At 32.4% G+C, this 22683-nt stretch overlaps 1 non-coding gene across 1 annotated transcript; it reads right to left on the reverse strand.

The window, feature by feature from the left end:
* Positions 1–17051: 17051 nt before the first annotated feature.
* On the reverse strand, positions 17052–17170 carry LOC148283662 (5S ribosomal RNA). Its single transcript, XR_015825545.1, has one exon. It is a non-coding gene; the product is annotated as a 5S ribosomal RNA (ribosomal RNA).
* Between the last annotated feature and the right edge of the window lie 5513 nt (positions 17171–22683).

The following is a 22683-nucleotide window of genomic DNA, read 5'->3' on the forward strand; positions in this document are numbered from 1 at the left end:
ATTAGGTATCGAAAGTGTTACAACGTATTCGGCATACCGTATAGCCCAAAAACCTGGCCTAGAACAAAAGCAGTCTAATAAAAAAATGAACATTAAAACCGAGACGAAAAACATTTTACCGACGGAGTCATAGGCTGGTTTAAGTGCTCACTTTACAAACTATGTAACATTCACCATTCTGCCTAAGTTTAAACATCATTTTTTTTAGGGGGTAATCTTAAAGGAAAGCAGTATTCCTGACCCTTGTTGTTGAAATTGTCAAACGTAGTACCTACCTACTAACAGTCATTTCTCTGTGACTTGATTCAATTTATGCAGGTAATAAAGCGGTGATACATGCATGATTATGAGAGTTATCTTTTAGTGATTTATATGAAGAGCGTTGGAATTAGGAAATTTAAAAATAACAATAGTTATAATCTAATCTAACGTAATTAAATGTATAAAATTACTGTAATGGATATGGGCTATTGTGATACCAGTAAATATAGTTTTAGCTACCATTCGTGTTTGCAATATGGTCATGTGGATGAATGGCGACAAAGGTCCTCCGTACCGAGCTGGGTTGTGGTCTCGTGGTAGTATTGTGGGCTCGCGGGCCAAACGTCCGAGGTTCAAATCCCACTATACCAAGACTCGATTGCCATTTTTCTAGCACAAGGTATTTACGACTTTCAAGAAATGGTCTGAATAAATAATGACAACTCAAGTATTTCTCTTTCTTTTAAATAAAAATATATAATTTGTCAAACTCACAGCGAAAGGGACAGTGAAAGTTATTGAGTTGAATTCAATTAAAATCGCGACGCATGAAATTGAAAATTTTGAAAGGGTGACTCGTGTATCGACAAAAAAACATTACTTTTTGGATGAGTAAAACCGATAGGAAGACCCACGGTCTTTAAAATGGTTTCGGAAATGTGGAGGAATTTAGTTGATGATTTTTGTGAAGTTAAAGAGCCGATACCTTTATTGATGCGGGTGAGATTCATCTGACTCAATTATTTTACCTACATGCCTTCTACTATCAACATTTATAAATATTTTTAAAAAATTTAGCTTAGTGGACCAGTTGGTTTCATCAACAAAGACTTGAGAGATATGAACTCTTTTTTTCTATGATATATTTTGTTGCCCTTTAGTTCTAAGGAATATTTTTTTGTTTTTTTAAATATTTTTTATTATCTTTTTTAATTACTATACTTTTTTTAAATACCATAGTTATAATATAATTATAAGAATACTTTCACAGAATATTTTATTTTTTCTTTCTTATGTTATACAAAAATATTATACCTGTCCATTATTTATTATGGGAACAAAAATTCATTAACATTTTCTTGTAAACCCACGAACAGGCCATGCCTTTGTGGGATTTTTTTGTTTACTGTTTTTACTATCTTACCAAAAAATCATCCCTTACATATCAATAAAAACATTGAAAATTTTACAATAATCTCTGTATAAAAGGTCAATACTATTATATTATTTACTTAACGCCATCAATATAATGCGCAAAAGTTATTTTTCTTTACAATATTTTGTTTACAGGTAAGTTCTGTTTGTACAGAATTTTAAAATGCACTTATTCCTTGCAATTCAGCGGCTAAGTGTCCTTTAAGTGAATCTCAAGTGTATTTCACTTAAATTCAGTTATGGATAAAAGCTTCGATCCCGTGTTTCAAATTGAAAACAACATATCACATTACTTGAACTTAGTTCGTGTGATGCAGTCTAGCCGAGTGTTCTAGAATGAATCATTCATCGAATCCTTACATGCGATGAATTGTTCAGAAAATGGATAGAACGGGAAGGAACGATTCAAATAAACATTTTAGTCGTCTTTCATTTTCTTATATATTTATTTTTTTACCACGTGTGAAATCATCAGATAATTTTGAAATAGCAATTTAATCTCACGCTGTGTACCTTACCTACAAATTCGTGTTAAAAAAATATTTTTTTAAGAAATATTTGAATCTAACCATTTATCGACTTAAATGACTTTTACCGACTATATCTACCACTTTCCAAACATGCAAGTCCCGTCTGTTCGTCCGGGCATTATTTTAATACTTAAATTAAAAAGTATAAATGGGTATTTCAAGAAATTCAGTATAAGTTTAATGTTTTAAACTGTTTTAAAATTTTGTTAATTTTTATGTTTTCTAAAGCGTTCTGTTACGGTTTTCCATAGTGAGGACAGATTATTATTTTTATTTAGTATTGTAAAGGTATAATGTTGAAGAAAATGCATTAAATAAATAAATTAACCTTTTTCTTGGTAATGTATCTTATAGGACACATAATTTCATTCTTTCTCATGAACTAAAATACGAGTAAGGGCCAGTTGTATAAAATAATCAAGTTACATATAGTTTAGAGTTAAATAATTATTGTATTTTTGTAAAAATGTGCAAAATGAGTTGTTTTGTTTTACTTCGTCGTGCAAACTCTTTTGTCCATTTTGATGAAAACGCGACAATTATTTAGCTTTAATATTCGGCTTAACTTTTTTATGCTTCTGGCCCTAAAACAGCATTAAGTTAAATCTGCTATACCAAGTTTTTTCATTCTTAACTATATTATCACAATTGGTGGAAAACTTTGATTTAAATCAAAAAAATGTTTTTCAACCATTTAATGAGCAAAAATGATTTTTTCGTTCTGCATGTCAAATAAATATTGTTACCCGAATACAAGTCCAGTGATATTCAGCGTAATAAAGAAAAATTGGTAGTGTATCCAAAATAAAACAAGTCTATTGGATTATAATTCTACTTTATTTTTTTATAAAATATACCCTTTGTATATTTTATAAAAAATAAAGTAGAATTATAATCCAATAAACTTGTTTTATTTTGGATACATTACCAAATCGAAAATGGAATTCTACCAATTGTCTGCATACACAATAAATAAAGAAAATTGCTATCCTACGGGGGGTAGTGAATGTTTCAGTGTCCCGAAAACAAGAATCAAGGCAATTTGGAACTACTTGTACCATAAAGGACTAAAAGACGTTTAATAAGTTGCCGAAAGAGATTAGGTGCTGGGCATATCGCATCGTTTCGTGCGGTGGCGATGGTTTTCGTTAAAAAACAAACATGCTATCTTCCATAGTGTTATGGGTGAGACACATAACTCACGCATGGAAGGTTCCGGGTTCGATTCATGGAGAGAACCCAATTTTTTTTTCTTCTCAAGCCTGGGTTTTCTGTGTCCAGGCCTCCTGGCCTGTTATGGTGCAAAAAAGTACAAAATACAAAAACAAAAACAGCTAACTAGAACTAAAACAGGTACTATCTAAATAAATAAATACGTAATGTACCTTCACGGTAGTAGTTCCAGAAAAATATACAACCGAAATGCTGATAGGTCGGTATAGTATTGACACACGGCATCAAAACCCAGAACTTTATGAACAAGTATCAAAGTGCCCTAAGAGCGAGGGACGAGAATGTGTTATTGTCTATGCCCGCAGTGCCAATGGACCTATAAGGGCGCGCAACACGTCACGCGCCCTTCTTTGCCTCCAGAAACATTCAGATATATAGTATTCTTTGTTTTATTTATGCATCCCCTACATTTTCGTGAGTTCAATTTTTTTTTTCTTTCTTTTTCCTTTAGGACAATTTTTTTTTATCCTGTTTTTACAAAAACCACCAACTAAGTTCTGAAATATTGATTTGCTAATATATTTTTTAATTAAACCGTAATTACCATTGTTTTGAATTTCACCCACAAAAAATAAATACAAAATTCCGAATACTGCCTAAGTGGAACGGAAGGCCTGTCAATAATCCGGCTTCTCCTGGATTAATTTTCTGTGGTTTCCTTTTCATTCAGCAAATGCGGAGAAGTTCCTAAACCAGGCCATAGCCAACTATCCCGCCAGTTCCTCACACAATAGTTAAAGTACCTAAAATGAATATACCCTTTGCAATAAATATAAGCCTTGTACATAATAAACTAGGCAAAAAAAAAAAACAAATCCCACAACAAAAAAAAAACAAACTAATGTAAAAATTCTGTTTTTTTCGCTGTCAATATAGCAATCGAATAAAGAACTTCAGCCCTGAGGGAAATTGGATACAAAAATGTTTTTTTGCGCGCGGTAAAAATTGAAGCATTCAATTGTCCTGCAACGTTTCCTGAAAACATACAAAAAAATTATAAAAGAGATTTTTAAAGAGGGACTACTTTGAACGACGTCACTGGTTCATATAAATCGACCATTGTTATGAGAGCTATGGGAGATTTCCAGTTTTTTGCCATGGATGGACCAATGGGAAGAACTGAATGAGAAGAAGCTCTGACGTCACACGCGGAGCTATTTCAAAGATACCAAACTTTAAAAAATCGTAGCGCTGATATTACGATATACATATTATTACAATAAAATAAAAAAGTTTTGGCTTAGTTTGATAGTCTACTAACAAAAAAATAAAATAAAAAAAACCACCGAAATTTCTCATTGGTGTATCTAGGTTCCACGTTCTGTTTGGCAGGAAGGGAAGGGGCATGCTGAACATGAATAAAACCCAGGTCTGTGTGAGTGGGTGATCAAACATAATAAAAATGAAACAAGAAGAAAAAAATATTACGTACAAAGGCGGAGGGTTGTTTCCCAGAATTTCGTGAACACCCCTCAACCCGTCTGGGCCAAAAATAAAGAAATTCATGAAAGTATTCGGCCTTGCTATCTTGTATTCGGCTGTCTGGCATACTCCCCTCTCTTTCCCACGCGCCGTTTCCCACCAATGCACATCCTCGTCACACAATAATCAGGAAAAGCGACAGCTAAAATTCAGACCGCGAGTAAAAATGCCTTAAAAATCCCTAATTATTTTACATACAACGGGGTATGAAATATCGAGGTTTTTTGCACGTGGCCAGTTGGCTGGTGCACTTTCTCGAGTGTGTCAGATGTTTGTTATATTAATTTTGATTTTCTAACTCGCTCCTTCGCTTTGAATGCAGTGTAAAATGAAAGTTTCGACCTCAACGGTGACATTGACCTGTCTGTTGTTATTTAGCCTATAGGTAGGAGGGGGTTGGGGAGCCGGGAAGGGGTGGGAATTTCCAGAAAGAGAGAGATAGACAGCGAAAGAGCGGATCGGGACATGCGATGTTTGAGACATTGTTATCCCGTGGTAGAGGCGGGCTCTGGATCAAGGGGTCCAAGGATCGTTCCCCGCTGTATTATTTGTGTCCCATTTTTATAGAATATTTATAACTAGTTGAAAATAGCCACAAAATAAAATTTTATTTAAGTAATTTATTTATTGTTAATAATTCCTAATATTTATTTTATTTTGAATCTTGAAATAGGCAGTCATAAACATATTCTTATTTGTGCTCTTATGATAACAATGTATGTACATATCAACAAATTCCAACAGAGATGGAGAACACCTTGAAGAAGGGAATATAGAAGTCTGGCATTTACAGGGCTTATGACCTGTCATTGGCTGGTTTGAGTGGCTACTTTGCAACATTGACCATTTTGCCTATATTTGAACTTCCATATTTCTTAAATTCTTCTATTGTTGATTTTATTGAAGACGAAGTGCTGAAACCTTTATTGTTGTGAAGAGACTCATCTGACTGAATTATTTCACATACTAGGCTAGGCAACGCATGAAAACAATTTTCAAATTTTTGAACTTCTTCTTGGACCAGTTGGTTTTATTACAATATTTGAGTTTGTCCAAATGTTTGTAGACAAAATACTGGATTTCACCCCTTCGGAAGTCATTAAGATCAACATATTACAACCATATTCCCTTCTTTGAGGTGTTCTCCATCCCTGTTGTAATTTATTGATCTTAATGACTTCCTAGAGGGTGAAATCCAGTCTTTTGTCTTCAAACATTTGGACAAACTCGAATATTGTATCCACCTATATTTCATATTTTCTTAACTTTCTGTTTCAATTTCGAAATTATTTTTTTTGATAAACGTTTTTTTCCATTTCATATTTTTTACTGCTTTATTTTTATCTATTTTGTTTATTATCGTATCATATACATAAAATAATACATTTATAAAAAGTTGCTTTGACTGTCTAACTAGGGTTATTTAGCCCGTTCTAAAACAGTAAAAAAAATAGTAATCAATACATAGAAAAATAAATAAAGGTAGTAGACATAGTGAAAATATAGTAAGAACATCCAAAACCAAGCAAAATTTGTAGTAAAAACAAAAACATTATAAAAAATATAAATATGCAGAACAAAAAACAGATTTTTAAAAAACGTAGTAAAAAACATAGTTAAAACGAAAAACAAACCAGAAATTCATAAGGACCTCCAAAAATTAAATCAATAAAAAAATAAAAATACATTAATACAATTTAAATAAGAACATATAAACTTATACCACTTTCGGACAAAGGGATTTTGAGTATTATTCGATTAAAATCTATAACCTACTTCCACTATCTATTAATGCAATTTGTAATGAGAAAATATTTAAAAAGGCTGTAAAAAAATGGATAGTGGAGCTAGGTAGAAGTAAAATGGATTGTCTCATTCGCCCATACCAATGCTGAATCAACTGCTCCACAACTGTATAGCTTATGTTAGGTTTTTGTTATTTTCATTGAGTGTTTTGTAATATAAATAATATAGATGTACATAAATACCTTGTTTTTAAAACTGTCTGAATATTTGTTAATTATGTTTGTTTTTTAGGTTAGTCTTCTTTGTTTATTCTCAAACGTAATTTCAAAAAACTAAATTGTTAAGTGTCCTCGGCACGGGAAACCCCAGTGAGGTCACATTATTTTTATTATTAATTATAGTTGTAAGCGAAAAATGTGAATAAATATGCGTTGGCCATCTAACAGCCACCATCAACCCCTCAGACTGTTTTTTTTTTGTATGATAAAAAAATATATTTCCTAAAACATGTAGTAGATAAAGAAATTCTACTTTTTCTTAATAAACAGTGATTATTAATATGATTATTATTATTGGTCAGTGTTCCTTTATCCAAGGGTGATTTTGAAATTGAAATAAAACACCATTAAAAAAATTGCAATAAATAACGGTTACTCCGCAAAATTAATTGATACCACGCTTTTAAATAGAAAACTTGCAATCAATTTTTCATCAATTTTTCAAATCATCAAATCAATCAATTTTTTTTTAAATCCTCCTGTAAATACCAACAAAGATAAAGACAATATTTTTTAATGGAGAAGAATTATATGTTTATAAATACCTCAGCTTAAATTTCCAAACTCTTGCCAAAACGTTTTTTTATTTGTTTTTTTTCCATACATAAATTTACATAGAATTTTAATTACAAAAAGAAAAAGAAAAAGAAAAAAAAAAAAAGAAAAAAGAATAAGAAAAAGAAAAATAAAAGAAAAAAAAAGTAAATTAACGGGTGCTGATATTACAAAACAGGATTTAATTGCAGTAAACATTTTATTTTTAATTTTAATCATTTTTTTAAAAAGGTGTCTATCTGTTTCTTCCATGCTAATCCAAGACCTCAAACCTACTTTAAACTGTACCAGTGGTTTCATATTTTGTAATTCTTTAGGTAGAATATTGAAGGATCTTGGACCAAGATGTAAGGAGTGCCTCTGTGCGAACTTAGTTCTGCATCCTGGAACTGACAGTACACTATCGGATCTATTGCTAATACGGTTTAAATTATTACTAAATAATTCCCTATTTAAGTGAACATATTTAAGGCACTGAAATAAATATAATTTTCTAAAACTAAGGACTCCACTCTTTACGTATAGTTCACTATTATGAAATAATCTTTGTTTTTTGTACATTATCTTAATTATATTTTTCTGTGTAATTTCTATTGAGCGACTATGCACATCTAAGACTCCTCCTTTTCATATTATACCATATGTTATTGAAGATTGAATTAAAGCGTAATATACCATTTTTATTTTTTCTTTGGTTAAAATATTTTTAGTCTTTGGAAAACATAAGATAAATATCTTAGTTTGTCTGTTAGTTAAGCTTTATGTTTTACACATTTTTGTCTACAATCTATTTCTATACCCAAATATTTATAGCTTTCCCCTAAAATTATTTTGTAGCACTTATTATAGATATCTACATTACATTTTAAATTTGTATAAATCTTAAAAATTATAAATAATCTAATATCTTTCCAATATAGCCCACTTTTTGATTGAAAAATTAACCAATCTTGTAACTTTCAACCTCTTAGCCCCTCTCCTTCCTAACCCCCGCACCCACATATTCTGCAACATATCACTAAATATTATTAACCTTATTTTAGTGCATGTTCGGATATGGAAGTGTTTGCATCCGCTTTAACTCTGCATTTGATTTATGTATACTACGGTGATGGTAAAAGAGAAAGTGTATTTGAGTATTTGCATGTTGGTGTAGTGAGTGTCTTGATGAACATACAGGTACGTCTCGAAACCGGTAGACATAAAAAGTTGGCAAGTGGTCTAATACTAATATTTACTCAAATTAATTACGTTCTATGTAGTTATTAATCATTTCAATTTTATTTCAATTTGATTATTAAGTATAATTATACGAAGTGTACGGCACAATCTTTTTAACGTGTGGGGTAATGTAGCGATGTTAATCAATATTATTAGTCTACGTCACAAATGCCACTCAACTCCCAGACGTAATGCAGCTATCTCCCTCACATTGTATATTTTCCTTTTCTTCCGTTCGATTCCTCGAAATTATGACATTAACATGTCATTCAGAGTTGTAATAAATTTGTTACATTGAAATGATGTGTAGAATTCGTAAAATAAATAAAACTGTCAACTAACGACGCACGACGGAACAAAATAATCGGTTCTTAGTATGAAATAGAACCATAACTCCGAACGATTATTTTGAATAAAGCGCCTGGGATGCTATTCTGAATCTTCTCGGCCCCCTAGAGAGTGATTAATTTTTGGATTTGTATTTTTTCATGCGTTTACACTTTGCTTCATATCTGTCCACACTGTTAATCAAACGTCAAATAAATATGAACACGTGAAATCAAAGAAGATGATTTTCATTCAGACAAAAATTGCGTTCTTAAGCATTACCCGTTGAATAATTGGCATTTCGGCGTATTTCGGCATACAAGAGTTGAAAAATCAGCATTTTGTTTTGACCGATTATAGACTAGAGTTCCAAACAACACGCACCATGTTCAAAATTGCTCCAGCAATTCCTAGGCGGATTGCGAGCTCTTTGTGCATGCTTTCATCCTCAGTAATGTGAACTCCCAAGTATTTAAAGCTGTCAACTTTCTTAATCCTCTGTCTATTATTATCTCTATAATAACCTCTCTGGTTGATCAGGGTCAAGACAGGATTTATTGCATATAATCTCACATAGTCTTTTTGTATTAATATTAAGACCCAGATGAGTTGAGTTTTCCTGTAGTTTGTCAACAATTTCCTAAAAATCACCAACAGGCTTTAAAAAAAAAAACTGCATCGTCTGCATACTCCAAGTCGCACAACTTTAGGGGGGAGTTCACTACTACCCCTCGATCAGGTGGTATTATGGAATGAAAACGGTATAATACCAACTCTTGTATAATCCCGGTACTTCTGTATGGGTGCGAATCTTGGTACCTTACCAAAGCTCAAAACACAAAACTTCTGAGTTTTGAGAGTAAGTGCTTGAAAAGAATATTAGGTATGAGATGGTTTGATTTTATTACTAACATTGAAGTCCGAGAACGGACGCAGCAGCCTCCTATAACGAGCGTCTTGAGGATTCGGCGGTGGACCTGGCTTGGACACGTGCTGCGCATGCTTTAGGAGAACCTAAACCCAAGTTGCCTCGTCTTTAAACCGGCAGGCTCACGCTGTTCTGGAAGGCTGTCGATGACGATCTCTTGACTTTGTGTATTATTTTTATATATATTATAATATATTAAATCTACAAGGTTTTTTTTTATATAAAAGAGTTGCTTATTTTTTGCCATGCTTATTATGTACAAGGCAAAATGAATGTTTCATCTAATTTCTAGGACTATAATGTGAGGATCTGTTGGGATAATCGGCTGTGGTCTTGTTAAGGAACTTCTCCGCATTTGATTTAAAAAGTTGTCCAGTAGTTTCACTTAAATACCGGTCGTTCCAGAGCTTAAAAGTTCTGCCTCGTATTTTTTTTTTGGCAAAACTTAAAGGAAATCTGTCAAAATCAAGAGCTGTTTTCTTGAGAGAAGCTTCTCGAGCCTCTTTATCTGCTTTTCATTGCCTTGAATTCCGCAGTGGCCTTATATTCATCCGATGTACACATTCTGCGATCTGGATTTTAGTTTTTGTATATCTGTCCATAATAAGAGGGTTGACTGAATTTCAATCAGCTATTATTACTGGACTCCTGATTTTCAATCTGTCAAAACCCTTATTTGCTTCCACCAGTTTGGTGGTTTTTTTAAGGCATAAACTTGAGATTCTCTGATTACAAATATTTCCTCCTAAAAAACAGAGCAGAAACCATTAAGTTTCAGCTTTCTCGCCGGCAGCTCTCTATTGCCATCAAAGGGTACAAATGCTGTACCCACCTTACCTTTAAAAAGACTGCCGTCAGTAAATATTCTCAACTCTCCCCTCACTAATTTCCGGTAAAGTTTCGTCATTGAAGCTTAGATCAATTCGGTAGCGCTCAGCAGGATGCGGTAAGAAGAAAAATTTTCTGGTTGTCTGTTAATATCTGTCATTTGGTAGGTCCTGTATAGTGAAGCTGTTTTTTACGTCATAATCTATAGGATTACAGAATATCTAGAACTATGACTGGGTTGCTCGTATTGTCGACTACCGGAAATAGTGGAATTGTCGCGAGCAAAAAGGAGATTGCGACGTGATGTCACAACGCTGCGCGTAAAGGACTAAGTTTGGGCTTGTGTGGGCATGGCGTGCGCTCAGCTCAGTTGTCAGTCTATTTATATCTCCGGAACAAGTTGGTTCATTTTAGTGATCGAGACGTCTACGGAGAGCTAAGAACATGAGTAAGACATTAATAATACGTTTCATATTTTAGTAAATTTTGATGAATAAAAATTAGGGATAGCGTAATTTTCTTTTCATTTCAACTTTCTTTTTTCTGACAAATAAAACAAAATAATATCCGAATAACGAGAGTAATGCATGTAATTTCACATTCACGAATGAAGACCCGACGGGAGTATCAAGAAAATTGACTGTATTTTTTATTCATTGATAATATCTTCCTGAAAACACGTATCGACATGTCGGTAGAGCCGGCTTCATAATACCGAGGCAGATAGAGATAGTAAATATATTAGTATACCGTTTTGATACATTTAGATGAAGATAGCGTTTGTAATCGCCCCTCTGGCCAGTTGTGATTTTTTTTATTAATAAACATAATTCCGAAAATATAAACTAATAAAATATTTGAAAAAGATAGATATCCTCAATTTGTTTATTATAAATCAATAGTAGGGATCCTACCTACTTTCTGAGTTTGTATATCGAGAAAAAATATTTTCAGAATCTTTCCCCCAAGCACGTAAAATTATCCCCTTTCAGAGGGTATTGTGAAATCAGACGGAGTTTTCTTTTTTACTCATATTCTAGATAATATGCTTAAAGGATAAAAGATCCAACTCAAAATATAATTTTCGAAATAAAAATCAAACGCAAATAAAACTTTTAAAACTATGTAGGTTTCATAGATTGTCGGACATTTCAATAAATATAAATAACCATTTTAAGAAGCCAATATAATATCTTAGCACTTTTTTTGCACCACAGCAGCCCAGGAGACCCATTACAATGGTGAATTACATCACAGAACAACCAGGCTTGAGAAAAATCACATTTAAATTTTTGTTTTCTCACCGGGAATTGAACCCGGAACCTTCCATGCGTGAGTCAAGCGTCTTGACCACTAAATCACGCAGGCCGCCTTCTCCACTTACAAGTCTTATGTCTGGGTTGAGTAGCCACATTATATACTAAATGTTAGTAAATATTTTTGAATTACCACTTGCCGACTTTTCTATTTATATTAGTTTTAAAATGTACTCGTCTCTTCGTCAGGACACTAATTACACTAACATCTTTACCTTAGCCGTTGCATAAAAATAAAAAACCTACGTGCTGAAAACATGTTAGAAGCTAACACTAGCGTGCACTGATTAATAATAAAATAATTTATTCGTCTTGTTGAGCATGAGGAAAAAGGGGGAGGGATGAAAAGAAGGAGTACGAATTCAGGGTGACCATTACAATGGAATATTGTATAATGGACTAAGTAATGGGTTAAGTGGTCATCTATGAATATTTGCTAACATATATTGAAATGTTTCACCACTATATTAAGAGGAAAGGCGGTAGGTTAGAATTTTGAAAAATACGTCTTTGAACATTGTCTTTCGTCACTTTCTCGCAGATGTCTCCTCGATACAGTGTAAAAAAGACAACTGCACGACGCGACGGACTGATTTTGGTCAACTGAAATTGACAAAATCGACGTTTCGTATTTATTTTACAGAAACAAACAGTCGACAATGAAATAATAACATAAAAAAGATATGGTTTAAAGACAGACCAGCGAAGTTTCTAAATAAAAATTATACACATTAAATTGTGGTAAAACAAAAGGGTGTGTTTACGTGTATTTGTATGAGAGTAAGCGTAGAGGTGTATTTGTGTGGAGTTAAGTGTTCAGGTGTGTGTAAAGCTAGGGTTTCCTAGGACAGCGGTGCCCGTATTTTAACGGCCGTAGTGAACGGTGATGCAGTAGACAGCCGTCGTAACGTCGACTAGAGAGTGGTTTCCTAGGAAAACGGTGTTAAATGGTGTTGATAACACCGTTTTCCTAGAAAACCACACTCTAGTCACCGTTACGACGGCTGTCCACTGCATCACCGTTCACTACGGCCGTTAAATTACGGGCACCGCTGTCCTAGAAAACCCTAGCTTAAGTGTGAGCATCATTAAATAGCAAGTGGGATCGTATCGCAGCCAGAAAGAATGAGCCTTAATTTTTTTTTTTTTTTTAATAAATTAAGGGGCCTGTTAAATACATCAATTGAAGAAAAAAAAGCATTCTAGTTAGAGCAAGAACGATAGAGGAAAGAGTGTTCTGCATAGTTAGTGCTACAGACTAGCAGATGGAATAAATACTTATTTCTTGTCACGCGAAAGGGGACATTAAGATTAATTTTGGAGAGTTGGTTAAGAGAGTGTACTTTATTATTTAATAAATTATATAAATAGCATAATTCAGATATAGTGCGTCTATTTTCAAGGGTAAAAAATCTATTTTGTTTGGCGGATTGGCTGTAAGTGCAAAGCGTTATATTATTTTTATAATCTAGGTATTTTAAAAATTTTCGTCGAACATTTTTAATCCTTTCAATGTTTGTTATATATCGTGGGCTCCACACAACGGAAGCAAACTCCAAGATACTGCGTACAAAAGTGTTGTATAAATGTTTTGATGTGTTTATATTTGTAAATTATTCACAACCTATGTATAAGTAAAAGCCCTTTAGGCGTAAATAAATAAATTAATATTCATTTCATTTTTTTCATTTTTTTTTCATTTCATTTTCATTTATTTTTGCACCACTACAGGCCAGTAGGCCCAATTACAGTGGTGAATTACATCACAGAACACCCAGGCTTGAGAAAAATTCATTTTAATTTTTGTGTTCTCACCGGGAATCGAACCCGGAACCTTCCGAGCGTGAGTCAAGCGTCTTGACCACTACACCACGGAGGCCGCCAAATATTGACACTAGTCAATAATATAACTTCATTTTATTAAACTTATCTTTTTTTTTTAAATGTCCCTTAGATCACTGTTGTTTGAACCCGCTTAAACATTATTAAGATATTAGGAAAGAATTTGAATCGTTTAACATGATAACCATAACACCCGAAGTTTTTTTTTTGCGAAAATATGGAAATGCTTATTGTAGATAAGGAGCAAATTGCTTTAAAAGTTGTTCAATATTTTTTCTCCTCTTCAAAAGTTTATAATTTGAAGGGTTAATTCTCATCAACAGCAGACGCACAGAATAGAAAAAACTTGGGTATAGAAACCTTTTAAAAATTCTATTTATAGTTGGAATTTAAATAATTATATTCCATTTAATAATTTTTCTCGTTTTTTTACACAGCCTTTTTGTTTTTAACTCGAATAAAACTTTGTTCTATGTACACGCGGATAAAGAATACAGTTCTGTGAATGAAATACAACCAAAACCCTGGACGAGTGTTTTCGACTCGATGGTTGTTATCAGGTAAAACTCCTGAATGAAGAAATCGAATAGAGATGAGGACGCCTTGTTGTGTAGTAGTTAGCGCGATTACATACCACGTTCTGATTAAATAATTTCACTAACTAGGCAACGCCTGTAATCAATTTTGCAATTTCGAAACTTCTTCTTGGACCAGTTCGTTTTATTACAATGAATCAGAAGTCAGATGAATCTCTTCACAACAATAATGGTTTCAGCTCTTTGACTTCACTTAAATCAACAGATGGAAGAATTTAAGAAATACTGATATTTAAAAATAGGCAAAATGGTGAATGTTACACAAGTGGTGAATGTTACTGAAAAGTGGCCACTTAAACTAGCCAATGACACGTCATAAGCCCTGTAAATGTCTAGACTTCCATATTTCCTTTTCTAAAATGTTCTCCATCCCCGTTGTAATTGGTTAATCTTAAGGACTTCCTAGGGGGTGAAATCCAGTCTTTTATCCGCAAACATTTGGACAGACTCAGAATATTGTAAGGTATAAGTATGAGATTCAGATCTTTCTCTTCATTCTCAGGTCAATAAAACGGTAAGTGCTGGTTTCTTCCATCTCCGACAGATCGAATCCGTGCGGAGAAATATTCCTATAGATGCAACTAAAGCTCTTGTAAATGGTTATGTCGTTTCGCGTCTAGATTACTGTAATGGAATATACCCAAACCTCCCAAAATATCAAACTAATAAACTTCAATTTGTTTTCAATGCAGCAGTAAGGCTTATTGTGGGAGTAAAAAAATATTCTCACATCTCACAACATCTTCGAGATTTGCACTGGTTAAAAAGCCCAGAGATAATAAAATACAAGCTTTGCTTGACAGTATTCAAATCCCTTAATGAAATGGCTCCAAAATACTTATCGGACCTTTGTATTAGGGAAAATACATGTCAAAAAAAATCTACTCTTAGGTCAGCATTTGATTCAGGAAGAGCAAAACTTGCCGAAATTCGGCGCTCCTCAATCACTAGATTTGGAGATCGTGCTTTTGCCGCCGCCGGCCCCTCTGCCTGGAACCAATTGCCTTCAAACTTACGAATCATCGACAGTCCCAGTCAGTTCAGATCCTAACTAAAATCCCACTTCTTTAGACTATCATACCCTCAATTTTAAATCTGGAAATACAATATATCACTTAAGTTTAGTTAGAATGTACGTTTAGGTATACAATTGTAAAGCGCCCTTGAGGTGATTTTTTTTACAAAAATGGCGCTAAATAAATCAGCCAAATATTATTATTATTACGTATTCATAATATAAATATGTGGATATGTTTTTTTCACAAATTTTACACTTCGAATGTCATATTCTTTACTACTGCATTTTGATCGCTCAATAACCTAACTTTTTGGGTGGATATTTTTTATCTCTGAATATTTCGTATCGTGGTGGTAGCATTATTTTGGGTGACAGATTATTTTTATTGTATTTCAATCGCTCCAAACGACAAAAAAATACATTGCTAGGTTCAAAGGGCCGATATTTTTGCACAGCTGTCCAAAATCCTATTTAACTGAGACCCGAAGTGGCGGCTAAATTTTCTAATCTATAACAGCCACGATACATTAAACTCGTTGAACAGGTAAAAGAAAAAAAATACATCGTTTTAGTTAAATTACTAAAAAGCAATAAGTGTAGGCATCCTCGCATAGTTCCTAAAGCAACTTAACTATCTACAGCGGATAAGATGGAATACAACACATTGAACTCCCGTTTTACATTTTTTTACACGGTTTCGAAATAACATGGTGATTTTTTAAAAACATTAATTTAACAGTAATATTCGGTAGAATTCGTTTTTCAAATTTCCTACACACCCCGCATGTACTTACTACACAAGGAAAGCTCTCCCTCCACATATTCTAAAATCATTTTAAAGACAAGGAGTCTTACTAACAGTTTCGCTCATACTACAAAAAAAATCTCAATAAACAAACGAGTTCTTTTTTTAAAAATATCCATTTAATAAACTGCTATTTTGACTGAAACTGCTTCCATTGCCTCTTTTACTTTGAATTTGGTAAAATTGTATGGAAGGCTTTTAAACGATTTTGTACCAAACAAACAAACCATCCCACCGTTTACCGCACGTTACGTTCGCAGAAGGGATAGAACGCCACTTTAATCTGTCCTCGCTTACAGAACTCGTTTCTTATACAATAATTCACCATCGCATACACGTCCATCTTCAAGTATTTGTTCAATTCGGTTATGCCATGTCTTTCTCGGTCTTCTTCGTCCTTTATATCCATCAACGTTCGCGTCGTAAATCCTTTTAGGCGTTCTTTCGCTGTCCGATGTCTACATGTCCAAACACTCGTCTCCAAAGTTTTATTTTGATGTCCTAAAAATACTTTTATACAAGGAAATCTGTTACGCCATCTTCTTTTAGACGTTATTGCCTCGGAATATCCACCGTGTAAAACAGGAGTACGGTGTAAGTTGTGCTTATCTACACTTGATCCATTAGCGTAGTACTGACTGCTGACGATTGATAGATATTGACGGTGTAAGTAATGACTCGATTGTAGGAAACTGACGTTTCATGCTTCCCGGGTCGTACTCCACACAAAACGTCAGCAGAGATATACTCAGAGATACCTTAAGACAAGTTTCGCTGACTAATCGTTTTAAATCTTATATACGAGACTTCGCCAAAGCAAATGACGCAAGTTTGCTCTCGTACACTGATAAAAGAGGTAGTTTTTTTTAATTAATATTTTTTTTATTAAAAAAAAATAAGGGTGATATTTTTTATAAAATAAATAAGGGGGGCCAACGGCACGCGGTGTTCCCAAGCGGTCACCCATCCAAGTACTGACCGCGCCCAATGTTGCTTAACTTCGGTGATCGGACGAGAACCGGTGTGTTCAACATGGTATGGTCGTTGGCGAGCAATGACGGAATATTTTGTTATATAAATAAATTTGCATTGTGGCTAATTACAATCTTCATGGAAGTAACAAGTTTTCCGCCCTTAGGCTACTATAATAATATTACACAAATAAATTATTTAAGACGTTTATGCAGGTAGATAGATATTCTGTGCTTGGTACAAAGTACCCAATTATTTTGAATAACCTAATGTAAAATAGCTTTTATCTTTTCCTGAATATTCAAACATGCCACATTATGTTAATGTTGGGTCTTTCAATTTAGTTTCGGGGAACGAGGTAGTGTGCGTCATCTTATTGTTACTGGGTGGGGTAGGACTGTCTGGATAAGAAGGAAAATGGAATAGGTTCGGAAAAAGGATAGGTGGTTTGAAACTTAGCTATAAAAAATATTGCCTTCGTTTTAATTAAATAATTATATTATTGACTTATTTATAAACATCTACATAACTTTCTTTGTCTACCAACGTGTTTGCATGGAGAGTTAATAAATTAAAGTTAGTGTATCGCGAATCAAATATGTATAAAGCACATTTTTCATCCTTTGATAATACAAGATAATAGTTTTTTCTGTAATATGCGTGCACGGGTTGGATGGGTTAGAATTAACTCGTACACTTTCTTGAATTTAATTTAAGTTTATTAAAATTATTTGTGGGTAAATACAGAACAAAATATTGATGTGAACCCAACGATAATAACTGTCCGTAACTAATTCTTAATGAGTAGTGATAATCTTGACCAATCTGTACCAGTATATATATTGGTCAGATAAGGGCTGTGTTTGTCGAGGCTATGTAAATACTGGCCAACAGAAACTTTCCAATGCTTCATCTTTGGACCATGATTACGTGCTCGATTGTATTCGTTCACAAGGGACTGATAATAAATGGTAGGTATATTACACCATCACCCTTAGAACGAAAATATAGGTAAGGTAAATTATTAGTTTACATTACGTAGATTTTAGTTAATAAAAAAAATGGACATTATCGTTATTGTTTTCACGTCAAATTACATACAGAAAAAAAAAAAAAATAATTACAAAAGAGATTATAACAATTCAAATTACATTATGTATAAAGATTTCTTAACTTACATTATGTATACAAGATAAAATTTATTACAATATTAACATTTGTTTTATTTACTCCTTATCTTTTAATTTGGCTAGCCTTGGACTTCTACGTAGGTTTGTATTTTCATTTATGTTAACATCACTTAATTCTAAGGAAATTTGATTTGAATTCGGTGAATCCTTTTTTACATTAAAGGTTAAACAGTTCGTAATAGTGTTACAACAATTCCTTGGTTGGACAGAGTTATTACCTTTACATTTTTTATAAAGTTTATAAATTAAAAATAATCCAAGAAATTTTATTAAAGTTAAAAATATATAAACAAAATAATTATTATTAGAAACTTTCTCAAACAAATTTCCATCTTGGATTTTTCTAGTATTTTTAATAATATAATCTAATTTATGGCTTGCTAAAGTTAAGGATTCAAGTTCTAAGTTGGTTGGATTCAAATATAAAAAGTTAATTGAGTCATTAATAGGTAAGTTCTTTAGGCAGCAATCATCTTTCATTAAATCTAACTGAGGATGTAAAGATTCAAATTTACTTTCAAAATTATTGTCTAGAGTCAACAAAATTGTTGCACTTGTATATACTTTACAATTTTTATCAATTTCTAAAATTCCTGTTGAAGTTAATTTAATTTCCTTGGGTATCTTTGATTTACATAACAAGGTTACTATTGTTGGTCTTGGTAATACATAAATCCATTTATTGGTAGTCTCTAATTTATGCCAAATTTCATTAATAGTTTTGGTTATTCTAATATGACAATTTTCAGGTATTCTATCCTTTCTAAATAATAATTCAGTTTCACAAATCGGTCTATTTTGTACAGAATAAATAGGATTGTCATTTTTACAAATTATCTCATTATTAAAATTTTTGCACGAATCAAGGTTTTGAAATGTTAAATAGTACAATCTATTTTCAGATATAGCAAGGTATTTAATTGATGGCAATATAAACAAAAATGTTTCGTCTTTCTTTTGAATAGGTAAAGCAGTTAATTTGTAGAGATTATAATTTACAAGGTCTATTAATGGATTAGAAATAACAAATATTATCTTACCATCGGAAAAATAACATTGTAATTCCACAAGAGATAATAATTTAAAAGCATTATCCAATGTAAGAGAGATTGGATATGAAGTTGAAGGGGGAAGATAAGCTACAGTTTTTGTCAATTCATTAATATACTGTTCTGGCGTCATTATTGACGGGTGTAAGGAATTGCTTTTTGCAAATAATATAGCGTTTATGAGGTTTGTATATTCATTTTGGACTTCACTAAATATTATCGTAAGTACAGCTAGATGTTCTTCAATTTCTTGCTTTAGATTCAAATTAAAATAGTTATTATTTAGTGTCTTCGTATATTTTTCTAAGTTCACGAAGTTATCATTGAATTTCTTTTCATTTTTAGCTACATTCGTAATTGTATTATTGAAATTCACAATAGTGGTTTTAACTACTTGCGTTTGTTCCTTTAGTAATTCTATTAACATTTTTTCGTCCTTTGTAACATCATTTATGGCTTTATTGTAATGATCGGCGTCATCTTGGTCTAGAGTTCCGAAAATAACTTTAAATGTTGATCCTACTATATCTAACCATGCTCGTTTTATTCGTCTATGCCCAACAAGTTCTTTCAAGGTTTTATCCTTTTGCTCTAGGGTTGGTAACATCTGATCTAAAACTTTAAGCGATGTTTCACACATTGATAAATTTTTAAGAATATGTTCATTGCAAATTAATTTCGTTTTACTTAAGGTGTTTCTTAATAATGCCAAATTATTTTCGAAGTTTCCGAGTTCTATGTATGATATTAAATTCCATGTGCTTCCATAATAATAAAGATTTTTGTATGATTCGTAAAATATTCCTGTAGAATTGAGGAGAGGTGTATTGACGTGCTGACTCGAAGTGAAGTCAACTGCTTCTCTAGCAGGGAACATCAAACAGAGTCTGAAACAGAGTGTTTCATGTTTCAAATAATATTCTTATAAATTACAAAATTATCTTAATTTTCGTATACAAAAAAAACGTTTTATTATAATAATTTAAGATAAACATCTTTTTAATCTATTTGAATGAACGATTACATTCTTATTTCTAATTTTAATTGTATAATTTACAGGAGAGTTGATTTCTTCTATTTTAAACGGTCCAGTATACCGACTGGTTAATTTCCTTGATTTCCCAGATTTAACTACTTCGTTAAATAAGTAAACCAATTCACCAATTTTATATTTTTCTATTTTAATATTTCTATCATAATATTTTTTATTTAATTCTTTAGTTTTTATACAATTTTCTCTGGCAATTTTCTGGCTAGATTGTAATTTAAGTCGAAGATCATCAATGTAATTACTATAAGTGTATTTAAATTCAGGTTCTTTAACTAAAGAAGAAGGTATTGTTGCTTTATAACCAAATATCAATTCATACGGAGAGATTTTTGTTGTACTATGAACGCTTGTGTTATAAGAAAACATGGCAAAGTCAATCCATTCATTCCAATCATACTGTTCTTGATGGATATAATGTTTAAGGTAGTCGGCGAGAGTTTGATGACTTCGTTCCAACGCACCGTTTGTTTGTGGATGAAAACTTGTGCTTTGTATTTTCTTTATTTTAAATAATTTAGCAATTTCCTTTATTAAATTAGAAGTGAATTCAGTACCTTGGTCTGTTAAGATGGATTCTGGAATCCCGAATTTACAAATAAAATTTTGTGTTAAAGTTTTTGCAACAGTTAAGGCTTCATGATTTGGTAAGGCATAAGCTTGAGAGAATTTTGATAAGTCGTCTTGAAGTGTAAGTATATATTTATTATTATTTTGAGTTAACGTGAGAGGACCTACAATATCTAAAAATATTTTTTCAAATGGTTTATTTGCTGTAGTGGTAATTTCCATTGCTTCTTTGTTTTTCTTACGTACTAGTTTATTCTTTTGACAAGATTCACATTGCGCGACATATTTTCTAATATCTTTTTTCATATTAGACCATTTGTATTTTTCCTTGATACGATTGTATGTTCGGAAAAATCCTGAATGACCCGATGTCGGATTCGAATGATTTTCTATCAATATATTGTTTATTTCGTTAACGTCTGGTGTGATGATCTGATTATGGAAAATTTTTACTTTAATTTTCGAATTTCTAAATACGTATCTTACTATAGCGCGTATCTTATACCATTTAAGCTTATCGTAACTATCCATAAGATTAGTAATATTAATTTCTTCTATATCTCCTAAATACAATAGGTTTCTTAACTTAACTAATGTTAAAAATATATTTTCATATTCAGCTCTTTCCCAATAGTTTTGTTTGTTTATTAGGTAATATACATTTCGATCATTTTCTCTAAATTCTATAACGTCAGAGATTTTTATGGTTTTATTATTAATATTTCTAACATGTGTTTCAAAATTATTTGCGATTTCTCTTTGGATGTCACTACGAAATTCTTTATCTACTCCTAAACAAATAGCGAAACTATTTTTAGTGTTTAATTTATCGTAAATTTCTTCTACGTTATCATTTGTTAGAATTGTGGATTGATATTTCTCTAAGAAATCTGAGTAAGACTCGAGAGATGATTTTATATTATTTACGTATTTTATTTTTGTATCTTGTGATGTTGATGGTTCTTCGTCACAAATTTTTATTCTACTTAATGCATCGGCATTAGTGTTTGCTTTTCCTGGTTTGTAAATAAGGTTATAATCATACTCTTCAAGAGCTAAACGCCATCTGACTAAACGTGAACCAGGATCTTTTACATTAAACAACCAAACTAAAGGTCGATGGTCGGTCAAGATAGTAAATTTCCTACCATACAAATAATGTCTGAAGTGTTTTATACTCCACACTATTCCTAATAATTCTCGTTCTATAGTTGAGTAGTTTGATTCAGCACGATTCAAAGTACGACTAGCGTATGCAATCGGTAAGTCATCTGGAGGCGTCCCTTGTGAAAGAACGGCACCGACAGCAAAGTTACTAGCATCAGTTGTGAGTAAAAATTCTTGAGAAAAATTTGGATATTGTAAAATTGGGTCTGATACTAAAATATTTTTAAGTTTTTCAAAAACGTCTTGTTGTGAACTAGTCCATTGAAATACGGAATCCTTTTTTAATAGTCTTGTTAAAGGTTGAGTTAATTTACTACACGATGGAATGAATCTTCTGTAGTACGAGACAATACCTAAAAATGATTTTATTTCTTTTTGTGTTTTAGGAACAGGATATTTTATTAATGATTCTACTTTTTTATGATCTGGCTTAACGCCTTCACTTGTAATAGAGTGACCTAAGTAAATAACTTCCGGGCGAAGAAACTCGCATTTGTCCGGTTGTAATTTTAAGTTAAATTTTGAGAGTCTTTCAAATACTTCTCTTAATCTTATGTTATGAGTTT

This window comes from Micrasema longulum, unplaced genomic scaffold, assembly GCF_059751315.1.
Source record: "Micrasema longulum isolate JH-2025_06_02 unplaced genomic scaffold, ASM5975131v1 h1tg000214l, whole genome shotgun sequence".
Lineage (NCBI taxonomy): Eukaryota > Metazoa > Arthropoda > Insecta > Trichoptera > Brachycentridae > Micrasema > Micrasema longulum.